A 25,211-nucleotide genomic window follows, 5' to 3' on the forward strand; every position below is an offset into this window, starting at 1 on the left:
TTTGTAGATCTGATCAAAAGTGAGTCCCTTCTTCTAATCCATGTCTATTTAAAAAACATTTTATTTAGAACTTTTTTTTTCAAGCTAACTCTTCTATTGGCTTTTTGCTCAAACCAAGATGGTTTCAGATGCTTTTCTGGTGGAGAAACTGCCCAAGATCTCTCCTCATGACACAGAACCTGGAGAGATGAGGAGGGATAACTTTTCAAATCCAGATTTGGGGCTCCTTTAACGCAGATGCTCGGCAGTCTGTTGTGGAGAAATGATACCATCAATGTATTATTCACAAGGCGTTCAAGACTTGTTAATTATTTATAAAAATTACCCACTTTTATTCCAATAACTTTGATTTTTTGGGTGATGTGAGTAGTGTGGCATTAGGAGGAAAAGGGAGCCTGGATAACACCCCCGAACCTGAGTGTGCAGACAATATTTACATAATTTTATTTATCTAATGAGCACACTATGACCTGTCTATAAGGGATTTTAGCACCTCTCTAACATGGAAGTGACAGAACTGATTTTCTATCGGTGCCTTTTATTTAGGGGAGGAGGGAACAGGTGAGAAAAAGCAGCATTTGGCTTGAAACTGTCTTTTTTATCCCCTTCCCAGCCTCACTCAAGGAATCTGAATCAGCATAAACCAGGATGTATTGAACCATGCCTATTATCCCCACTAGAGAAGAGAGGCCACAAAGGGCTGAGTTTCATCTGGCTCTTGGATAATTCAGGAAACAGATGGAATGCTACATCTTTCTCAGAGCCTGAGGACTAATGTAGCCCTATGGCATTATCTATCAGACTAGAGGGGGGCTCTGGATTTTTGAGGACCATTCCCAGGTCAAACTGGAGCACAATGCAGAGGAATACCCTTGGAAAAGCACTTGCTTAGGGTTTTATCCAGATTTCAGTCAGCTCGGAATTTGAGCTGTGCCACTTCGCTGGAAACACAAGGCAAAATGCAAATTTACAGGGACATGATCAGAAAAGGTTGTCAACCCTTAAAATTTTGGAATGTTTCTCATTATAAATAGTTACGTGTTTAAACTCAATTTTCATTCTGATATTTACCTGATATATGGGGGGGTTTTTTAAATTATTTAAATCCATTTTTGTGTAACCTTTATGGCAAAACAAAGGAGCCAAAACTGATGAACGTAAAAACCCCTGGCAGAATGACAAAAAACCTCTGAAAACATTGTGAGGGGTATTTCTTTTCCCCTCACTCATGTAAACTATTGCTTTGCTGGGAATGGCTTCATCTTGAAGTGAATTTTTACGGACAAAATATATAAAAATGGGGGTTTTAAATAGTTCCAGCCTCCCTAAAGATACCAACACACCTCTGATGCTGCAACAAATCACTGAGGCATGGTCATGTTTGCTGGGGCTGGTGACGTGGGAGACCCTCCAAATTCGTGGTGCTGCTTGTCCTCACTCATCTCTCTGGATCTAAATGAGGAATGAAGACAGGAAGAGAGAGGGGGATGGAGAAGGAGCAATCCAAGGTGTTAAAAACCCCCCAAAATGTTGCAGGAATTGGACATCCAACGGAAGTTTCCTCTCTCCACAACAAGAGTTTGTCTCAAATTTTTGTGTCACCCTTAGAGGAGGTGAGAGTGGTGGAGGGGAAGGCTGGAATTTGTGTTCCAAGTTAAAATAGAGGACAAGGATAGTGGGAAGTATTCATGGGGATTTTAGAATTCCCTCCCTTTTGGTTGCGTTCTCAAACTGGCTCAACTTTTCTGCCCCCAGCTGCTCACTGGGATTTACAGTCCCCACTCACCACATTCCCAAGAGTTTTTCATGCAGCTGCTTTTGACACACCCTTCCACAGCTAAACATGGTGCCACATCTTTCTAGGCATGGAAAGCAAACCCTTGGCAAAGCAGGATTGGGAAATCTCAGGTGACTCCTGTTCAATAAACGGTGTATTCAAAGGTGTGGGAAATATCATGTGCAGGAGTAAAAGCAAATTCTTCCAGTCCCCACAATATCACAGGCAAAGGGAACTGGGCCAGGAAATAAATCAATGTTTTCTTTAAAACTCCAGACTCTGAAATCACAGCAGAATGGAAGATCTTCTTCCAAACTCATCCCAGAAATTGAGTAATTCTCTGTATGGGTCAATTTGGCAAAGTACTTATCGGAGAAGGATGAGGTGGATAAGTCCAGATTTCTGCATAATAAAACATTTTTTGAAAATACTGGGTTGCATCAAGAAAGCAACCAACAAAAGAATCCAGAAATCTTCCACAGAGTGTTCAACTTGGCATCATCCAAGGCTTTTAAGAGGACCAGCTAATGAATTATCCCCTGCCCTGAAAAAATTCATTGTTTGAGATGCATCCACTTCATGGTAGGTGCTAAACAAATAAAATCTGTGCTTGCAGGCAATATTTGTATAGTTTTAATATCTAATGATCACACTATGACCTATCTATAGAGGATTTTAGCACCTCTCTAACAAGGCAGTGACAGAACTGATTTCCCACCATTGTCTTTTGTTTGTGTGAAGAGGGAACAGGTGAGAAAAATAAGCATTTTGGTTGAAATTGTCTTTTTTTTCCTTCCCAGCTTCGCTCGAGGAATCTGAACTAGCACAACCTTGGATGTACCGAACCATGGATATGGATATGGATATTCGACCAGAGAAGGAATGTGCTCAAGGCTGGAGAAACCAGCTTCACTCCTAGCAACCTTGAAAATCACTTTTTTTTTGCCTGTGTGACAAATTCCTCACTCCCCCCCTCCCCATTTTTCAAGCCTATCCAGAGCAAGCCTTGCTTTGGATGGTTTTCCAGCTATGGGAGAACATCCCCTCCTGCCCAGCCCTTGCAGAGGGATGGGACACGAGCCAGGAGGGTTGATGATGTTGGTGCTTGGCAAGGCACAGCCCAGCCCTGCCAGGAGGAAGCTGTTGCTGCATCCAGGGATCCAGGGATCCAGGGGATCCAGGCTCCCCAGGGCTCTGGGAAGTTGCTGTGTGTTTGGATGCACCAGGAGAAGAATTGATCCCAGTCGTGGGTCATCTGGTTGAACTTCTGTTTGCATGGTGGAACAGCACAAGGACTGGTGAAACTGGATTTCTCGAGGCGTTCTGGAAGTTTTGTATCGACCTGGCTTGAAGGTGACAAATTTGCCTAGAGTTCCTAAACAGCAAAGTCCATTCATCAACCTGAGGTGGAAAAGCTCTTTTTTGTCTCCAGATGATCCAAAACTCAAGTCGGCTATTAACCAGACCAAGCTTTCCCATTATACTTTAACTTTTTATATATCAGTGATGAGGGGACCGTTGAAGCTGTGTGGAGAAACTGCCCTCAGCTCACATATATCCACCTTTTTCACCTTTCTTATGAATGCTGGTTAAATTTTCCAGCACAGTCCTGAAAGATCTCACATGCACTTTAAATTCCTAAGCCCCAACACGTATTTGTAGAGTCAAAGGAAAATCAATCCATTGCAATAAGAAATGAAAGAGTTATTTTTAAGAATTAACATGCTTGGGATTCAACAAACACTTTGAGATTCAGTATCTTCCACAACACTGAAATCAAACAATTGAGCCCTTTTGGAAGGTCACAAAAAAAAAAACCCAAACAACAACAAAAAAAAAACCTACATAAATTTGAGTTCAACAGTGGCAGCTCATTTCTAATCTCTAATCCGTGGGTTTGCATCTCTGTGTGTCTTGGAAAACGTTCTCCTGGGCATGCATGTGCAAGTCCAATCATGGATTTTTTGAGATACCTGGTGATCTGCATTTGAGTAGTCGAGATTAGACTTGAGCCTTTAGTCTCTTTCAAGTGCTTAAATAGCTGCCTCTTCGGGCTCAAGCCAAACCAGTTTTAAGACGTAGCTGGAGGAGCATTTAGAATTAATCTTCTCAATTCTGCTCCTGGACTGGCAAGTGTTTGGCAATTCCTTTTGTTCAGCTGGAATGGGAGGTTCTCCTTCATTTAACGCCTGGAGCTGACCGTGAGTCAAACCAGGCTGATTTTTGAGGTGGTCCTTGCCTGACACCTCTTGTCTGGAAAAAGGCACTGAAAAAGTCAGAACAGAGGCATCAAAGCTTCTGAAATATTTTGGGACTAAGTGTATTCCCCCCCAAAAAAGCAATCCAGACATTCAAAGTACTTTTAATACTCTTCCAAGCATGATTTCTTATTTGTTCTTGGACTCCGGGTTTTGTCACCACTGCTGACTTTTGCTTAATATTAAATCTCAGTTTAAATTCTGGGGTTCAGCCACGCAGCTCAGCCCCGTGTTTTCAGTCTTGCCAGGCTTCTTTCCCAACACGTGATGTTTTCACCGGAATTTCATGGAATCACAGAATGTCTGGGGTTGGAAGGGACCTTGCAGATCATCGAATTCCAAAACCTTGCCAGGGGCAGGGATGTCACCCGCCGGATCAGGCTGTTCACCAGAAAATTCAACGTTATACTCATAGATCTCTTCCGAGGAGGATAAAAAACCACAACATTCCCCTGAAATGCAAGAAAAGAGAAATATGGTGATGTCACTCTCCATCAGCTGTAAAAAATGGGGTCTGAAAAGGTTTCTGTACCTTTGCAACACCCTTTCTTTGCCTCTGGACCAGGGAAGGCCCATTGGAGATGATATTGGATGCTAATCCAGCTTGGAACTGGGCTCTCCGGGCAGTTAATTAAGACATTTCTCCCTTCACTCCCAAACTCGGTACATTTCAATCTGTTTAATTCTCCCAGGAAGTCAAAAATAAAGTCAGGGCAGAGCCATATTGTTGCACAACTGCAATGGTCTCCAAGGAAGACTTCTGCTCCCAGCCGGGTCTCAGAAAACTTTGGAAATGTTAGGAATGCTCAGATGCAAAAGCTCCAAAGAATAATGCAAAAATTAAAGTGGGTTTTTTTTTTTTGTTTGTTTTTGTTTTTGTGGGTTTTTTTTCCCTGTGAAGATTTTTTTTTAAGACAGATTGGGTTTTCAGCTATTTCAAGCATCTACTTGTTTTTCAGAGTCTGGGGTTTGGTTAAAATAAAATAAAATATAGGAAAAAATAAAATAAAATATAAGAAAAATAGGGGAAAATAATTTAAAAAAAAAGAAAAAATTATAAAAAAACCAAGAAAAAATTAAGAAAAATAAAGTAAAATAAAATAAAACAAAATAAAATAAGTTTGTTGTTGTTTTCTTTTTTAACAAAACATTTTCTTGTGGGATTTTTTACTTTTTGGAGAGGTGCTCTGGGTACTGCAGAGATTTTGGTGATCAGTCTTTTCTGTGCGCTGGACTTTTGTCTTCCAGCCATCCTGGATGGGTGTACTCCCAACATTCCGTGTACAACCAACACACCACAGCAGGATGGGAGGCAGCCTGGATTTCTGGAAGACACAAGACAGCCAGGACATGGATTCTGTGAGGAAATGAGGGCATCCAGCTTTAATTTCCAAGAGGCCTCTGGTATAATTTCAGCATCCTGTTACACTCTAGACTCTCTTGTTTTGCACACACAGGAACCAAATTAGAGCTGTCCAAAGAGCCTTAAAAAAAAACCCAATAAAGATGAAGTTAAGAAGCTTTGATTCTTGCAGAAAAAGACACTTTTCTGCTCAAGATATTCAAGTCCTCAGTCGCAGCTGGCTTGCCAAGGCTTTTGGACAGAGCTTTCCCAGTTTCTCAGATATGATTTCTTAATCTTTTTTTTTCTTCTGAAGTCTAATCAGGACAGGGGGCGTTTTGGATAGGAATAATTCCAAACCCCATTTTTTTCCCCCTTCTTTTATTTATTTTTTTTTTTGGTTTTGTTTTGTTTTCCTGAAAAATCCAAATGATTAACTCCCCTCTCTGCGCTGCTGGTGCACGAGCACTGCATTTCCTCATTTTTGACACAAGTGGGATTAGTGGAGGTTTGTAACAAAGGCTTTTCTGACAGTCTGCGTAGCCACGGCCAAACCCAGGAATACTGGGAATCCTGATGAGAAAGCCTGCTCCTTTCTAACCCAACGAGGTTTGGAAAAGTATTTAAACTTTTGGAGCTTAACTAAACCTTCAAACCTTTGGGTATTGTCACACTGGGAACTGTGATAACTGCAGGTTTTATTATATGTCTTTCTCCTGCTATTTAATGTCCAATTAATTTCATGATAGGGCATATTAAAAAGATGCTTCGTGTACGGAGGAGGGTTGCATTGTGCTCTAACCACTTATTGTAAAGCTACAGAGGGTATTTTAAAATAAGTAAATACAAATTCATCCTAATTTTTACTTAAAAACTCAATTCTTGGTTTACTCCAAGGTTTTAAAAGATTATGGAGCATGACTTTTTTTTTATTTTCTTAGGAAAACTAAGCATCGCTCTGGAGAATAAATATCCCTCTGACCCCTATAAAGATCAAGACACAAGGCCAGCATATGGAAATTATTTTCCTCTTGACCGTGACTTGCAGAAGAGACGCCTGGAAATATTGTGGTGTTTGTTGGTAGCAGCCTTGTTAAACTGCTCCCCCAGTAAGGACAATAAAGTGGCAGCACTTAACAGCCCCGGGAGGGCCAACAGAAACCCTCCCTTTTGTCTGGGTGCCACTGCAGGAGCTGGAATTCATCTCAGCACTCGGGATAAGTGCGGGGTGAACTCGATTTTAAAGGCTCAGGGCATGTTGAATATTCAATCCTTAATTGGTTCCTTTTGCTGCAAGAAGCTTCCCCCAGGACAGGTCCCTCCCGGTGCTGGCCCTGAGCTGTAAACACATCTCTGGGCTGCTCAGGTGCTCAGAAGGAAGTGGCATTTGGGATGTGGAATATCTGGATGTGTTCTTGCAGGGTTGGAATCCTAGAACATCCTAAGTTGGAAGGGATCCACTCAGGATTACTGAGTTCAGCTCCTGGCCCTGCACATGATATCCCCAGGATCACACCACGTGCCTGAGAGCCTTGTCCAAACTCTCTGGAATGCAGGATAGGGACAATCTGCCTGGTTCAGGTGTGCCCCACCACTCACAACCATCCCAACCCTCTTCCTTGTCGAGGTGACACAGAAACGCAGCTTGGTACAAAACCTCCTGGAAACACTTTAGGTTTTTCCCTAAAGATCCCAGATATCCAGACTTCATTTAAAATCCCCGTTCTATCCAAGGCACCCTTTCTAAATGGGTGCCTTTGGGTTTGCATCGCCCTGTGGCTGTGGACATCAAACAGGGCTGGACAGTGTATCCCATGTAGGAGTGTCCCACATTGAGAACACTGCTGATTCCAACCCCCTCGGGTTCCCTGCTGTTGACATGGGATGAACCTGAAGGCACAAGAAATGCTACCAGCTCACACTTCAGCAGAACATAATGGGACATTTGCATTTTCGTTCCTTTCTTTTCTAAGTCGCCACCCACAGCTTCGTTTCCACGCCTAAATATAGAAGGGTGATGTTTGCACGTTCTTTTGTTCTAAAATTCAATTAATTTTTTATTAGCGGAATTAAATAATTAATAATTTTCCTTAAACTTTCCAAAACTCTCCGCTGCTGGAAGGACCTCACGGTGCCTACACCACACAGATATGCTCCCTGCAAAACTTTTTAAACAACTCCAGCCTCCAGCATCAGCAGCAAGGTTCAGTTTTTGCGGCTGTCAGATGAAAAAGGGCCCTGCTCCTCTCAGGAACATGCAAAGTGTTTCACCCAGAGTGATATTTGCCTAAAAGATTTCTCTCTCCAGCTTTTCACTCAGAAACCTTCTGCCAGTTGTGTCCCAAGGACCAGCTGCTGGGAAATTTAGTGGAAATGTGTATAGAGAGAGAAGAGGGAAAATTGTTTTGCCATTTATTCCAAACCAATTCTGGCACAAGATGAACATAGATAGGAAGCCATATTTATAAAGGGCACTCTCTATGCAGTGCTGGCTCTGGCTATGTCCCTCTGACAGCCTTAATTCCAAAAAACAGATTAGAACTATCCAAGATCCAACATTTTTTTCATAAAGGCTCGTGGTTTGTTTTTTCCTTGCCTTTTGAGGACTATATAGCATGGGCTGTAAAGCCAAGAGGGATCTGTAGGATGACAGAGGCCAGTTCTCTCCTCCGCTTCCCTCACTATCAAAATTAAAGTCTTGTTCATAAATACAGAGTGCAAATTGAATACTTAGCCCAGCCCTCTCCGCGCTCACTCTGCCCCCTTTGAAGTTGAACAAATGAAGGGTTACTTCTCAGGCAAGGAAAAAAAAAATTGAGGTTGATTAACCATGGGCATGCATAATTTATATGGAGTTTGAACATCCTGTGAAAATGGGCCAAAGATGTTTCTTTATAAATTGGGCTCTATGAATTGGAGATGATCTTTAGCATTTATTATTGCTCAGGCAGCATCACGGGCGTGCGGCTCTGCATTGTCTGACTCAGTTTCCTCCCAGCCACTGGATTTAAATGCTCAGCTCTCTGTCAGCATCACCAAAGTCAGGCTTTGCATCTTGTTACAGCCCTCCAGTGCTGCCCCGTGGTTTGTGGGATGAGGAGAGCTGTTTGGGAACTGTAGGATTCCCATTTGAAACGATGCCTGCTGGAAGGAAACCAGGAAAAATGCCCTGTGAATCTGACCTCAGTCCAGGTAGCACATTGCCTGCTCTCTGACAAACCTTGCATGTGCCTTTAAGAAACAAAAATTAATGCAAAGCTTATTACAATCCTGGTGGTTGCTAACGCTTTCTCTCTTCCACTGTCCAAGTGTCTGAATTTCAGCTTCAGATGAGTGTGGCCTGCTGGGATTTGAGCTGCCAGTTTAATTAGTGTTCAGTAATTTCAATAATGAGTGACAATTCATTGGGGCTTTTAGGTTGGTCTTCTGTTCAGAAGCAAATCAATAATCCACAGTTTTTCCCCTTCTTTAAAGACAAGAAAGTGGCATGTGAGTTACATCAGATGAGAGAAAATAAATGAGGAAAAGCACAACTCCCTCAGTAACTTGAGAGGCAATTGGCTTTAATGGTGTGGGCAGCCTCCCTGGTTTGTTGATGTTATTGGATGAACAGAAAGGTCATTAGTATCTGGAAAGGGGCTCCAAAGATTCTCACAGTAAACAATTTGCCCTGGCTGTAACCATAGTGATTTGGGTAAATGAACACAGGTATACGGATTACTACTGTATTCCCCAGGCTGCCTATATTATTGCCTCAGAAGATATAAAAACAATTGAGGCTAATTGTATGAGAGTGAGTTTATTACAAACATAAATGGAAGGGGAAAAGAAACCAGATATATTGTTCAGAAGCTTTTTTAATCTCTTAATTTTATATGTACATGTGCACATATATATGTGGCGCACGGAATGCGTTGGTGAGAGCGCTCCGTCTCCGTGTACATTTCCACGTGGAAACATGCACAGATAAATCTTCTCAGGAGCTGGCCTCCAGTTTGGTCCACAGGCCAAACTGCTGCTTTTCCCTTTGATCCACAGGCCCAACTGGAATGCAGGTTTTCCCCTTGCTGCCTGGAGCAGGGTGTCTTCCACCACAGGTGCCGTTCTCCGCTTCGGGCGCCTCGGTGCTGGTTGACGCCAGAGTTTGGCATGCTGAAGAACTACAAAACCGTTTATTTTTTTCAGCCTTGGAAGACTGAGAAGAACTGCCTGGGGACTGGGGGAAAAGGCATTTACCCCAAGCAAAGTGTTGATGTCCTCTGCATCCCCAGGCCCGTAATGGAGAGTCACCCACTCCACCCATGGCATTGCACTGCCGTACAGGAGCGGCAATTTTTTGGGAGTTGCATTGCTCCCTTTTGTTACAGCAACAAAGAGCCAGGCTTGGCGAGGGGTTGTGATTTGCAGTATACAAACCCATTAAAAAAACACAAATGAAATACCCAGCTGGGAAGGTCAAGTCTAATGAGGTGGTCTGTTGTGAGAAGTGGTAGCTCACAGCATCCCCCATGTAGGCCAGAGGTGATTCCAAGTGAACAGCTGCTTATAATTATTATAATCTGACACTTTTCATCCACCTCAGGTGCTATTTTTTTCTCACAAGAGAGCAGATTAATTGTATATCAACTGATATACATAAAAAAGGGTTTGATAGAAGGCTTAATAAAGTAACATTAAATAGGCGCTCCCACTGAAATTCTAATGTGTATATTCTTAATTAAATTCCCTTGTACAGTACAGTAATTCAGGTGCATTTGGATTCCTTTATCTTCCGCTGCATATAAAGTTTAAAATTATTGTTGCTATGAAACTAAAGGCAAATAGGAAGGGAAAAAACCCGGCAAGTCTGACCCACATAGACCCCTCTTGTGGAGGGAGAAAAATCAGTTAATGCTCCATCTCTCATTCTGCGCTCAGGCCCTCCGTATTCTCATGTTAAAGAATACGCTCTCCCATTAGAATTTCAATAGAGCCCTGCTCCCAGGTGAAAAGGCAATATCCACATTAAAATGAAGATATTATTAAAAAAAAAGAAAGTACCATGTGCAGGAGTCTATTGACATCACTCTGGAGGGAAACTGTTGATTTAGAGGAGGAGAGGTAGCTGGGTGTGTGTTTAAATTGAACATCTGATAGCGCCGTTCCACCGCTGTTTACTGCTGTTCAGCAGCCAAACACACAATGTTTACACGACTTCCCAGCATGTCCTTCCTCACAAATCGTAAAAAAAAAAAACAAACCAGTGTTACCCATGACAAGGAATATCCCAATTAAACCCCATCTCTGAGCAGTATTAAATTGCAGGGTTTGCTGTGAGGAGGGAACTTCCTTCGCGGCGCGGGCGTGCGGGGTTTAATCAGACACGTTCAGCACAACCGCTGGAAAGAAAGGGAAAAAAAAAAATGAATGGAATCTCCCGAGTCCCACGACGTTTCCTATTGAAATGAATGAAAAACACATGGGGTTTGCTAAAGATTTCAGGCTGGGCCTTCAGAGACCCTGCTGTCTTCCAGCTCTGTGTGCTCGGCGTGTGCAATGGGGAGCCTGAAGAAGTGGACATCTGTGTGCCCTTCTCCAGGGGCCCACCAGGACTCCAATGTTCCATAAGGTGCCCCACGTTATGTTGGATCTGCTTGAGACCCACTTGGCTTGGATCTCTTGGGCGATCAGATTTTTGTCCGCACCTCTTTTATATGAACAGAAATAAATAATTAAATACACCTAAATACACTTTTCCTCCACTCCTGTTTCTAGTGCTCCTTTCTTCCAGGAGGCTTTTGGGTATTTCATAAACAAAGCATGTCAGGGTGACATTTGTCTTGTAAGTTTGAACCACCTGGATTTTAAGTGGCTTTTTTCCCCTTCATAATCACACGTGCTACAAAAAGCACTTGTAAAGGTCACATCCTCCCTTATTTGACACCCGTTTTTGGGGCAGTTGCCCCCAACCATGGGCTTGGCAGGTGCCCCTTCAAGGGATGATAAATCTTGCATAAAATCAGCCAGACAGGCAGGAATATACTAATTTTGTTTTAAACCACACCTGTAAAATTAGTGAAGGTGACAAACCCTTTGGAACTGGTGGCTGGTGGAACAGGTGAGAGAAGCATTCAATTTTACCTCTTTATAGACCTGATCAAAAGTGAGTCCCTTCTTCTAATCCATGTCTTTCTATTTAAAAAACATTTTATTTAGAATTTTTTTTTTCAAGATCCTTGAAAAATCCTTCTCTCAGTGCCTTCCTGAAGCTACCAGGGACAGTTTTGCATCTCCTCCAGTCTGCTGTCCAGCGCACAGATTTCCTCACATCCATGCAAACACTAATTCCCGTGAATTTCTTGGCATGACCTCAGCTTCCCATGGAGTCAGTAGGTCATTGTTGAGCCTTCAGCATATAAGGAGGAATTTGTTTATTTTTCTAAATACTTCTGTTCAAAGCTTAGTGCTGGACAGTGTCCTATGGTGTTAAAAGGCACATTCCAGTCTAATCCCAAATTTCCTCAGTAACTGGGAGGGATCACCTTCTTCTATTAATTAGAATTTATTTCCATTTTAATTTGGAACTTGTCAAGCAATTTTCAAAACCTAAAAAAATCAATTCTAGTCCATAAAAACCTTTAGACCGGAGAGAAGGAAGGAGATGCAACATTCTTGAGATAAAGTCACACCGTATTTTGGTAACATGAGGTTCAATGAACCCCAAATACTCACAGCCTTGCTGTTATCCAGTTCACATTACACATCAAAGAAAATGCGGGACTTGCAAAAAAATTCTTATTTGTATTTTCAATTTATCCCTAAAAGAGTATTCAACCAGACAGGTACTAGATCCTATAAGAGGGTGTCTGTTCTCTATTTTTTTTTTTTTTTGTATTACATGACCCTTTAGAAAACATCGACTTCCTCTCCCATCTGAGACAGGAAAAGAGGAAAAGCTTCAAGAAATAATTTACAATTCATCAAGCTGCTGCAGGGGGAGAAAAAAATGCTAGAGCTGCCCCTGGTTTAACTTGATTGTTTATCAGAGAGAAAAAAAAAATTAAAATCATCCAATATCATTTGAGTTCTTTGTGTTTGCCCTGTACTTCCCAGGTAGCTGAGGTGTGACCGTGAAGAACTCCATGAGCTCCTGCCTTTGCCAGCTTTGGCCCCAGACACCAAAGATTTTGTCCAAGAATTCTCTGGTTTTGGTCGCCTCTGAGCCCTTGAGTCCTTGAGCAGAGAAAGGGAGGATGGGAAACTGTGGTAAAGCAGAAATACTAAAATATAATACCAAATATAATACTCCTGTTTGGATAGAAGCAGAATGATTTGGGTTGGAATGGGCCTTAAAGATCATCTGAGTCCAAACCCCACTAGACCAGAGTGCCAGAGCAGTTCTGCAACTCAACTTGCAGCTCAAAAACTTTTGATGCAGATGCAGTTTGAAAGCAAAAGGTGCTGGGTATGAGCAGAGTATATAAAATATATTCCAAAGGAAGTGGTTGGCAGGGGTAGTGTGGATGACAGCTGACTGCAGCTGCAGTGAATAATTACAGTCATATTTGCACTGGTCCAGGATATCTTTTAAAATAAATTACAGCCTCATCACCCCGCTGCCTCCTGGCAAACAGAATTAAACATTAATGTATCAACAGTTTATTAAAGACAATAAAGTCTTTTTTAAAAACAACTGTACTTAGCAACTGCTAGGGAAAAAAACAGAGAGCTCTAGCTCAGCCATTTGAAGTAAATTTGTAAAAATCAAGTGATTGAATATGGCTGGTATTCGGATGTAAATTTCTTACTGGAAACTGAGCTGAAATCCTACACAGGATGCCTGGGAGGTTTGTCATCCTCACTGCTACAAGCCATTGGTGGAACTGACTCCACAGTGGGAGTATTCAAAACTTTTTACAGACAAAACCCACGGAACAGAGCCCGGTGGGCATCGGATTACCTGCTGCGTGTCCTTATCCACACTCTTGTGCTGAGTGCATCTAAATGCTTCAGCTGGATGGGGTGAAAATCTGCTGACATCATCCACGGACTCTGCTCTGATTTTCCTGTAAGCAAATACTGAAATAACCATGGGAGAACAGCAGTTAGATGAGGAGAAATGCTAAGATCCTGATTCAGCAAAAGCTTTTACAAAGGTATTTAAAGTTAAGCACATGCTTAAGTGCTCTGCTGAATCAGGGCCTGGGGGAGGTCTTGTTATCTATGAAAGATTTCTAAGTGGGACGCGGAGAAGGAAACCAAGGTGTACAATTACAGGAGTGTAAAGTGAAATGGAGATGTGGGAAAAGTTTTGTACTGCTTGAACTTGCTCAAGAAACTCAACAAAGATGTGTAGGAGCAAATATCCAGTCAGATGAAAGCAGAGGTGGGACAAAGGGAACAGGGCAGGGAGAGGGAGCTGCAGGAACAAGAAGTGACAATCCAGCAGGTGAATAGGAGAGGAAAACTTTGCTGCTGTACCTGGAAGGATAAAGTACTCTAGCTTAAAAAAAACCAAAACAAACCAAAAACAACAACAACAACAAAAAACCCCAAACAAACAAACAAACAATCCCAACAAAAACGCAACCAAAAAACCCCTATCTCTTAACATCTGTAACCTTCCCCGAGATCTGTTCAGCATCAGCTCCAGAAGGAAGGAGGGAATGTTGACAGTCTGACGCTGAGATGGGCTCAGATGATCAGAGCATGGTGTTGATAACACCAAGGCTGTGGGCTTGATCCCTGCATGGACCATTCACACAAGAGCTGGACTCAATGATCGTTCTGGGTCCTTTCCACCTCAAACTCTTCTGTAACTCTGTGGTTCTGTAATTCAAGTTTTTAGCTTGAAAAAAGCTGTTGGGTTTTTGGGTCTGCTGGTCCTCTCAACCATTTGGTGACATCCTGTGTTGGATGTCACCTTGATTTGGGGTGGGTAGAGGACCAATCAGCCAGCTGGGATTCTGTGCAGGTTAGATCATCCCAAGCTGACATGATGGAAAACCTCTCTGCAAAGTGAAACACGGAGCACGGAGGGGGAATGAGGTGGGATTTCCTTGAAATGTCCTCTCCTGATCCAAACCAGCTCCGTTAATCCTTCCACTTTAGCAGTCCGCTTTCCTCTGTTGGTTATGAAAAAGTCGGAATGGAAACTCAGACGGTGTAAATTAGACCAAAGACTCTTAAAATCTTTTTAAAAAATGTTATTTCAAGTGACTGGTGTCTTTTAAGCCTGATGAGTCCTTATTCTTGAACCAGGAAGGAAAAGGAAGCTTCCTTGCCAAAAAGGTTTACTGAGGTGGTTCCTGCAGTGAAGAAATGTGCTGAGTGTTCCTGGCCTGTTTTTTTTTTTTTTTTTTTTTCTTGGCAGCAGGTTTCCTCTGGGTATTTCTTTGATTATGCCCATGTAATATGATGATTATCAGATTTCAGTCACTGGTGCTGTTCTCCAGCTTGGGCTGTTGCAATAAATTAACCCAGGCCTTGTGCTTAGCCCTGTATCAGGGTGCTTTAATCACGTAACGTGACCATCAGATTCTCTGTCCACAAATTGGCCACAAGTTTGGTCAAATTATCAAATTACATTACTGGAGTAATATTAAAATCATGTGAGCTGGTTTTAAATCCCAGTAGTTCATGAACTTTTTTTAATATCTGCCAAGCTGAACAATGGGACCCTTTGCAATCCCCCAGTGAGCACCTATTAAAACCACAATTTACAACTATACATATCATCTAACGTGTTAACCAGGTGTTCCAGTGTTATTGTTTGAAATTCTACCTAGGTTTAAATCAAATGAAGAAAAGCCAAAAGTCCAATTAAAATCCCACATTGCCTCTTTATCGTGTGTAGGTGAAAGACATTTGTTATAGATTTAATGGCAGAAATCTCATAAAATTTTAGGCCATCCTCTTTTCTTCCCAGTTTCTTGTTTCTTGCTCCGATTCTCACAGCTTACTGGCATTTCCTGTTCTTAGCTGTAAAAAAAATAGAATAAATCTAGGAATTTCTGGCTTAATTTTAGTAGCATCCTGGACACTCCAGCAGAATTTGACAATTGAGTGTTGTCATGGGATATTAAAATCCTGCAGTGGGCCCATTTAAGCTATTATTTCATAGGCTGTCCCTTAATCAGTTCCATCCCTCGGCTGTGCACTCTTTGCCAACATGTGTCTATTTTATTTAATAGTTCAGTGACAACAAATTTATGTTGCTAAGCTCCAAAAAGTAAACCTTACCAAAATACCTCCCGAAACTGCCTTTACAGACATCCACCAAAGTAATATGGAATTCAGTTGTCTTCACTTGGCCGTAATTACTTCCAGACCCAGGCTGCCTATCTTTGTCTTTGGCCATTTTTCTCATTCCACCCCAGCCCAGAAACCGTGGTGTTTCTTTACATTTATGGTTTTCTACTTAGATTTCATTGTCACCCACCCCTCCTACCTTTTGATTTTAGCAGACCTTGACATTTAACTAGTGACCTAGCTCTCCCTCCAAATATATGTTTGCTTCTCTGTTTGACAAAAGGCTTGGCTTTTCAGTGCCCAATAAAACAAATTAATTTTCTTTCAGTGAGACAGCCTTCCCCACCCCCCTTCTTTTCTCAGGCATTAAAATTGGGACAGTGTAAAAAGTCACCGTTGCCTCGCTAATTTGAAATCCATTGAATAATATGATAAATGAGAGCAACTTTTTTGTCCAGAATTAGTGAAACTGGCAAAAAATAAATGTGTCAGTTACAGCACATCTGTTCTCTTTTACGCTTTACTTAAGAAAATAATTCCTGCCAGATTTTACCCACCCATAATAATTACACAATTTTTACAGATGTAGTTTGTAACAGCTTCACTTTGGTCCAAAACCTTTAATATGACTCGCAATGAATTTACTCCCTGGCTTGCACTTTATTATGTTTTTGCAATAAAGGGGCTGAGGTAAAGTTATTTGTTTCCAGCTCTGCACCTTTTGCTAACATTTTTATAAACAAAGCTGCTAGGCTCAAAATGATTGTTGCTGTCATCACCACTGTTACCATTGCAATTACTGCACGGTTTGCATTTGGACATTTCATTTGGCTCTTGCTCCCAGTCTGTTTTCCTTGTCCTTAATTATCTGTTCTGTGGGAGCACCAGACCAGCAAGAAGGGCACTCATGCATGTCCAGCTGCAAATGATAAACCATCATGACTTCCATTGATATTTAAAGACAACGCTACTAATTATTGGAGATGGGGCCTGGCTGGGAAATTTTGAGGCAGATCCAGAAGCTGTAGGGCCTGGAGGTTTGATTTGGCCCCTGGAAACATATCCCAAGCTCCAAAGTTCAGGTCATTCCATGCCAGGGGCTCGGCGTGGGCCAAGCTCTAATTGTAACAGCATGGCAGGCAGTGCCACCATCGTTAGGCTCTGTCTCAGGTTTACAGCCATTTGCAAAACTTTATAAATCAGATGCAAATATTTTCAGCTGCTGAAACTTGCCATAAAATAGCCTGGCCTTAGTCCAAATGAATCCTGACATCCAATTTTTTAAAAGGGGAAAAAAAAAATGTTAAATGAAGGAAAGAGAAGTTGCAGTTTCTGACCAAGAGCAGATAGGATGTATCAGGTTTCTTTTTTGGGGCCAGATACTTTAAAAAAAAAAAGCAGAATCATGGGGAACAGCACATTATTCCATGAACAGAACCAGCCCACTAACGATGCCTTGGAAGACAAGGTTCTGTTTAATTAACAGCCATAGACTGAGTAGTGCCCACACAGAGATTTTGAGCTCGTAAATTAAAGCTCTATTACTTTTAAAAGGGAGGGGTGACAAGTTGAGTGGAGGTGACACTCTCGGACACCTCTGAGCACGTGCTTGGTGCCCACACCGATCTCTACCCGCTATTATTGTTATTATAATTCATGGTATAAACTGTAACCACTTGCAACTGCTCCACACTGCACAACCCAATTAAGAGCAACAGAGATGGCTGCACTTAATGGGTCCAATGACATGATAATGCCTTCGAAGGGTCAGTGCCCTACATCGCACATCAATGGCAGTTGACACACTGTTTTTTAATGCTACCACTTAAATATGCATTAGAGGTTTGAAAGCAGCATTGAAGTAATGAGAAGGGTTAGGCTTAAACTTATAAGTGCAAGTAAAGTGTGACCTGCAAATATAAGTGTTGATAAATTCGGGATAGCTTTTTTTTTTTTTTTTTAGTATAAAAGCACTTTTCAGACTCAGGTATTTTTAGCTCTGTGTTCCTGCAAAACCTAAAGCATTTACTGAGTTCACTGGGAGCAGCGAAGCTTCACCAGATGAAGCCTGGAAATGGGACAGGGCTTCTTTACTCACAATATGATGGCACCGTGCCCATGAATGCATGATTTTTGAAACAGAGTTTAGGAAACTGTTCAGCGTGCAATCACAACATGAAATAACATCTTGTCACAGCTTGCCAAAGAGTTGGGCATGATTCCCTACTGCTCTGAACCCTGTCCCCAGGCAAATATTTTAAGACCCTTTTGCGGCACCTGCAGGAGACAGGAACAGCAGTGATATGCAGGGCATGCTCCCAAGGCAGATCCCAATTCCAGGAGGGTTCCCACCTGATCAGGAGTGGTGTAACAACCTAACAAAGTCCTCTTCTGCTGGCAGCTGGCTCCTCGGTGTTTTGGGGTTGCTTATCAAGCTGCTCCCACTGTTTTATCACTTCAATCTGGTTGTTTTTTTGTCTTTTTTTTTTTTTTTTTTTTTTGTAAATAGCTCTGAGACACCTAATCAAAACAAAATAAGGGTAGACATATAGGAAGAGCTATTAGAGGCTAAGAGGCATCTGATTTCACTATCAGTTCCCGTCTGGGTTTTTTAAAAGTTGGACACCAAGGCCATGGAGGTCAGATGGCATCAAACCAGTTCTGCACAGAGATGTGTCTGATCTTCTCCTCCACTCAGCAGTTCCAGGGAAATTAGGCAAATTCACTTTGAGTCCTGCAACCTTTGTGGGGTTTTCTGTGATGGAGCAAATCAAGCTCTGAAATCCAAATTGCCTCTTCCTGGCCTTGGCTGGGATGCTGCATCCACAGCATGTGCATGGGCAGGGCTGCAGGGGACCCAGGGTGAGCACTGAACCTCTGACTCCTCTTTAATTAGAACAAAAAAGAGAAGAAAAAAAAAAAAAAAAAAAAAAAAAGAAAATGAAAAAGAAAAAGAAAAAAAGTGCATCTAATGTTTTGGCTGTTGAATGATTTTCTAAAAATCCAACCTCGTCCCTCTAATCCCATCTGAACATGGTGTGCTTGCGATTTAAATATGTTAATAATCACTCCCTGCTCCTGTCATTTATAATCCCCTTTTTAAAGTTGTTTGGGCAGGCGCTGGAGCCGGTCCAGTTCCCTTTTCCAGCTGAGCCCTTTCCCTCGCACCCCTGGCACGTGGTGGGGCCCGTTTTTTGGGAGACACCAGGACATCTTTAGCCCTGCAGCGCTCACAGCCCTCGCCTCACCAACACCCTTCGCCCGGCGCCGGCGCGGTGCCGCCGCTCTCCCTCTCCCCGAGCCCGAGCCTGAGCAGCACAAAGAGACTCTTTGGTGATGTGGAGGCGGCACATTTCCCCAGCAACGCCGGCGATTCCTCCCCCATTTACGGCAGGAACCGGCTGTAATGAATTTAGATGATATTCAGCTCTACCGCTGCTGCTTAATTCACTCGGTGGCCTTGATGTTATAGGAGATGAGCAAAGGGACCGGGGGTAAATCCAGTTGACTTGGTGTTAAAGTTAACATTAACAACAGTAACAGCAAGCTCCCGGTGTTCGACTGTCACTGACCCTTCAACACGACTCAAAAGCTCTGTGATTCCCATATTTCCCCTGCTAAAGCAAATACAAGCCCGGGCGGCGGCGCGCGGTTGGTTTTGAGCGTGCCCTGCGCTGGGTGGTCTGGGGACTTATCCTACTTCCCATCTCATTTGCCTGCAAACGCCTTCACCTTGTCAGGGCCAATAATTATCCGGCCAGCGATGCTCAGAGCTGCCATTCCTTAAGATTGGATGAGATTGAAGAGGCTGAGGCTCGGCTCCTCTGTGCATTTTCTCCGTCAGTTAGTGTATACACTGGGGGCCCGGCGAGCCCTACAGCAGAGCTACACTAACTTTCTCTCCCCTTCCTTATTATGGAGCTTAATAACAGCAGGCAGTGTATTAATATGTAAGAGATCAAGAGATTATTGATTAGAATCACTTGGCTAATATCCCCTGTCTGTCATGTAGTTCAGCAGCCCTTTCATGATTTTTTGTGTCAGTCCATTTAAATATTCATGACAGAGTTGCTTTGTACCTCCACGGCTGAATTTCTAATTAATCTGTCAAAAGAAATACAATATGCCCCTAAGCCTTATTATTATAAGGGTCAGCTGAAACAGAGCTGGCCTGGCTAGGCCTAAGGGGTAATTAATTATAACAATGCGGTGTTTACCTTCGTCAGTACCTGCGGCCTAAATGAGTGCTAAATTAGACTCAAACCACTTCAGTCCGCGTTTGAAGCACCCCGATATGCCAGACTAAATCATAATGATGGGGAGGAGAGAGCGGAGAGCCGCTCCTGTGTAACAACATAATCAGCAATTATAGCTAGGAAATGGGGAGAAGGGGGAATTTTATCTCATTAGAAGAGCCCGAGCAGAAAGTTTTTTTTTCTGTCACCAGCTCTTTTCTTTCGAATTCAAATGATCCCACTCTAAAGGTGAGGGATCTCAAATTTAATTCCAGTGCAGAAAGCCAGCCTAATTAGTGGTATACTTTGGCTAAAATATGAATGACATTTGCTCCAGCTTGCAGCGGCCTATTAATAGAGGGTGTCAGAGTGAAACATTAAGTGTATCATTCTTCTGTCAATTTATTTCTGTCATTATTGTTTCTTTATTTCCTCTGCCACATTATGGTCACTAATTTCTTCTCACTTTTATGAGATTCTTAATGTGGGCCTTTAATGAACTCCAAAAACTCAACCACAACTCTGAAATTAAAATACTAGTCTCCTGTCAGTGTGACGCGACAGAGTAAAACTTGAATAGTATCATTCTTCTGTCAATTTATTTCTGTCATGATTTTTCTTTATACCCTGCCACATTATGCCCACTAGTTTAATTCCATTTTTATGTGACTTGTTAATGTGAATTTTAGGTGGCTTTTAATCACCTCCAAATTTGTAGAATATCACAATAAATCATAACTGTATCCCCTCTTATGACAATTTATTTCTGTCATTATTTTTTATTTCTCCTTCCTTATTACAACTCCTAGTTTCATCTCCTCCTCTGTGACCTTTACATAGTTGCATTTTGAAAAGAGGGAGCACAGCCAAAGTTTCCTCTTTTGCAGCATCATCTTGCACTGGTGCTCTGTCCACCCAGTGATGCCCTGTCCACCCAGGAGCACTCAGCCTGCCCAGGGGTGCTCTGTCCAGCCAGGAATGTTTTGTTTTTCCAGGGATGCTCCACCTGTCCCCACCATCCCAGCCATAACTCCAGCATCACCCACACAGAGCCTTGTGAGCCTTGGTGTGCCCCAAACGGCAGGACCCTGCCCCAGCATCCCCAACGTGCTTCCCTCCAGGGTTGGGTTTTAAATAAATGACATTTCATTAATGCTATTGATTGGGGCCAGTCTAATTCATCTGTGTAATGAACAGGGGTAATTAATTTAGGGTGGTGATTCCCATTTCCAGTGATCACTGAGGAGCAGTCGAAGCAGGCTGGGGCTGCAGCACCAGGAGGTAAGGTGGGGTGCTCACTGCAACACACTCCAGACCTTTACAGTAACATTTACCTTTGCAGTAACATTTCAATAAGAAAACTTCAACAAGCAAAGAAACTTATGCCAGTTCTTGGGTAGTGACTAAAAAAAAAAAAACAAACCAAAAACCAACAAAAAAAAAAAGGTGGTTTTACCATTTTTTTCCATCCCTCAAATAGCTGCACATCTAAACTTCAGCCTGGCTGAGGAGAAGATGGAGTAATCCCCAGCCAGTCTTTTGGAACTGTGAATAAAGCATCTGTAAATGATGAAAAAGGAGATGAGGGGATCTTTTTCCCTGAGATGGTTGCAAACACGATCATTCACAGACCTTTCCCTCTGCCTGGACCAGCACCATCTCTCCATATCCCTGGAGGGTGATGCCAGGCAGTGGGGAAACCCAAACCATGCCACTGTCACTGCAGATCTATTGTGGGTGGCACTTCAGCCCTCTGGAGTGCTCCAAAAGGAGGTGGAAACCATTCCCATGGGGCTCGGGCCATTGCACATCTTGGCCTTGATTTTTCCAACCACCCCTTCTGCCTGCACCCCTGGCATGCACAAAATTTCTGCAGGAAATGAAGCCCCAGATTCTCAGCTGGCGTAAGCAAAAGGGCTTAGAGCCTTGTCCAGAGGAGTGGGGTTTTCCAGGGAAAAGGGGTCACAGTAATGAAGGTGAAACAAAAGGAAAATCAGATGAGTCTGGCAGCACAAGAAAAAAGTAGGAGGTATTAACATGAATAAGCTAAGACAATATTGATTTGGACTGGGTTTGGGATGTAAAGGTCCTTACTGATTGTCTCATTAAGTGATCTGGAGAAATGCAGAAAGACCTGGGTGCTGAAGCTCTGCTGCTTTTGGCTGGTGTGGACCCAAATCTGCTTCAACTCACTTTGGCCAAACAGCCAGCAAAGCTCCAAGGATGTGCATTTCTCCAGACCTGCTCATGAGAACGTCAGTACCTGCTCATCCAAATCCTCCCTGGGAACATGTGAGGTCCTGAGGATGCCAAAGGGATGTTTCATTCCTCAGGCTCCTGGCAGTTCATGAAGCTGATGCTCCGTGGGCGCAGCCGTGCTCTGAACACTTCCCAAAGCTGAATGTCCTGTGCTCCTTTTGGAGCAGGAGAAAGCAAACAAGTGGCACAAAGAAGAATTCTTCTGAGCAGTGTGGCCCCATATTTCCTGCATCCATCTGATATGGCTAAACCCATAAGAAATACCTCAAACCCGTAGGAAATGTCTCATCTTTAGTCTCTAGGCTGCCATGAATTGGGTGGCAGCCTGTGTAGCATGCATGGGAAGGATGCTCTGGGAAGATCCGCAGCAGGGGCCAGTCCCAGCTAGAGTCCTGATACAGGATGTTCCATGACTGTAGGGTTTAACTCAAGTCATATTTGCCTTTTCCCATTTTATGCCTGAATATATGCAAATACTCACAGGATGTCATGAGCAGCTGGCATTGGTCACTTGGACACTCTTTGATGGCTGCAAGAGGTGGCTCATCTAAACCACATCATTTTCTTCCAAATCCAACTCCTTGGATATGTTTTATACAGCAACCTGTATATTTTTGAGCTTGAGGACCCAAAAATGGAGAGAAGCTCCACAAAACTGGATTTTGAGATCCATTAAATCAGGCTAAGCAGCATCCCTGTGTAATGCCACATTAACAAAGCCAACTCTTGCTGTCCTACTAAGGCTGTCTACAGACTGTTAAAGCATGAAAGTCCTATAATTTCATAAAAACCCAAAGTATTCCAATTTCCATTCAGTAGTGCTTTTGTATCTAATTTAAAATGAGTAACAAGCTTACTCTATACATACAACAGATCATTAACTTGATAAGATACTGGTGGCATATTAAGTGAATATTGTGTTGTGCTAGCAAAACAAATACAGAAGAGAAATTTGCTAATGCAAAAGATTTTTTATATCATTAGGAGTGGGTCATCTTTTGGTATTTAAATAAGTAAACTGAATTCCATCACTGAGCACTCCAGCTTTTTTTTTTTTTTTCCCTTTAATTTAAAGCAAAAGATGGAGAAGAATCCATACCAAAGTGAAAGGTTCAGGCCAGATTATTTTAATATTTTTATTTATTTATTTTATTTTTGGAGGGTGCAATTATCTGAGACATTAACTTTTATAGTTTTACTTCTCCTCTTGTATTTCCAGCCTTGCCAATTCTGAATGCAAAGATCTGGTTTTATTTTCATCCAAGCTGTGTCTCACATTTTGTCAAGTCTGTTTTTCTCTCTTTCAATATTTGCCTATATAAAAGTAGAATTTCAACCTATGAAGCCTGTATCAGTAACATGCATATTATTTTAATCACAAAAAAGGTCAAAACTTTCTATCTAACTTCACATTAAAACGCTCTTTAAAATTCCAGCACGCTGGAGAGAGAAAAACATTAACAAAAAAATATTTACACATGGGGTGTTTCTTAAAGAATGAATTATAATAATCTCAGAAAAAGGGCCTAAAGGGGGAATGTACCAAGAGGACTGAGGCTGGTGGGATGGGAAATAAATAAATATATGTAGGCAAATGTACACATCCTTGCACGCTGTTTATACATAAATATATTGGCAAAATTTGAAGTTCTTCCCCATGCGACTGCGGCAGGGCCACAGAGTCAGTTCCTTTGTCTTTATCGGTCAATATTTTGGGTGTTTTTTGTAGGAAGAGTGATTTCCTGGGTGTTGGCATGGGTGTGCTGGTGGGTACCATGGCAGGGATGCAGGGACTGTGGGTACCACTGCAGGGATGCAGGAACTGCTGGATAGAGCTGCAAGGATGCAGAAATTGCTGGGGACCACTGCAGGGATGCAGGGACTGCTGGATAGAGCTGCAGGGATGCAGGGACTGTGGGTAATACTGCAGGGATGCAGGTGCTTCTTTCTCTGGCTGCAGGAGGACGGAGACCTCCGAACACGAGCTGTATTTCAGAATCACCCAGAATCACCCAAAAGGTGCCACGTAAAGGACATCTGCCAGCTCAGTTTAGGGGTTTCCCTTCCAGGCCGACAAAATTCCCAGTTTATTTCCTTTGACATCTGTATTTACCGAGCTAATTTCTGTTAGATATTCAGAAAAATCCTTAAAAAGATGACAAGGGAGACGGTGGACAGAGCTATGGAGCTTGCAGACTTCTGTGGGTTTTTTTAATTCTGTCAGCTGGATATTGACTGACTTTCTAATGCACACTCCTCTAATTCTTAATTAGAATGACATAGCTAATTAATAAGTTTTTTCCAATTATAAATTAACTTAGGATCAGAACTCTGGCTTTGCATGTAATTTCCTATAATCGCTAAAGCTACTGCAAAAACATGTCTCCTACCAACCGTAACTTTTTTATTTAACACAGACAGACAAGTTCTCACTGGGTTTAAATTTTACAGCAAATTATCTCTGTTGGGATTTATGAAGGGAAATTAAAAAAAAAAATTCAGAAGAGTTTTCTCTTTTCTTTTTTTTCCCTCCTTTTTCTTTTTTTTTTTTTTTTTTTTCTCAACGCTTCTTTCTTTCTTAAACAAAGTAGCATCTCTTAATGGACAATTTCTTCCCGAGATTTAAAAGGAATTCATCTTAATATTTTAATGTTATTACAGGGAAGGAAGAAAGAGAGCAGGTGATAATTCGTTTTTTCATAACTGTTACCACCTTTTCATGGTTTCTGCAAAAATGATTTGGGAGGATCCCGCATGCTGCTCATTTATAGAATCTTAACTGGAGAGACACTTATCTCTTTAGTAATGAACCAGTGTAATTAAAGGTGGGAATGTGGAAGAGTTCAGGCACTGGCAACATGTCACATAGTTGGCTGCTGCAATTCCTCAGTGGTTTATCAAAGACTACTCCTTTAATATGGAGATTACACTTATGTACTTGTCTGAACTTGAAAGGCATTTGCCTAATTTACTTATTAATGAGATGTAAATCTATTTGTACGGCACGTCACAAGTTTCCTGAAATCGCTGCTACTTAACCGGTGATAAACCCTATGATTTAAACGAAAAATAATACATTTAGCTTTCCACATTCATTCTGTTAAAAATTG

The sequence above is a fragment of the Chamaea fasciata genome, unplaced genomic scaffold (genome assembly GCF_029207755.1).
Source record: "Chamaea fasciata isolate MVZ Bird 193981 ecotype frontalis unplaced genomic scaffold, bChaFas1.0.hap1 SCAF_9, whole genome shotgun sequence".
In the NCBI taxonomy this organism is placed as follows: Eukaryota; Metazoa; Chordata; class Aves; order Passeriformes; family Sylviidae; genus Chamaea; species Chamaea fasciata.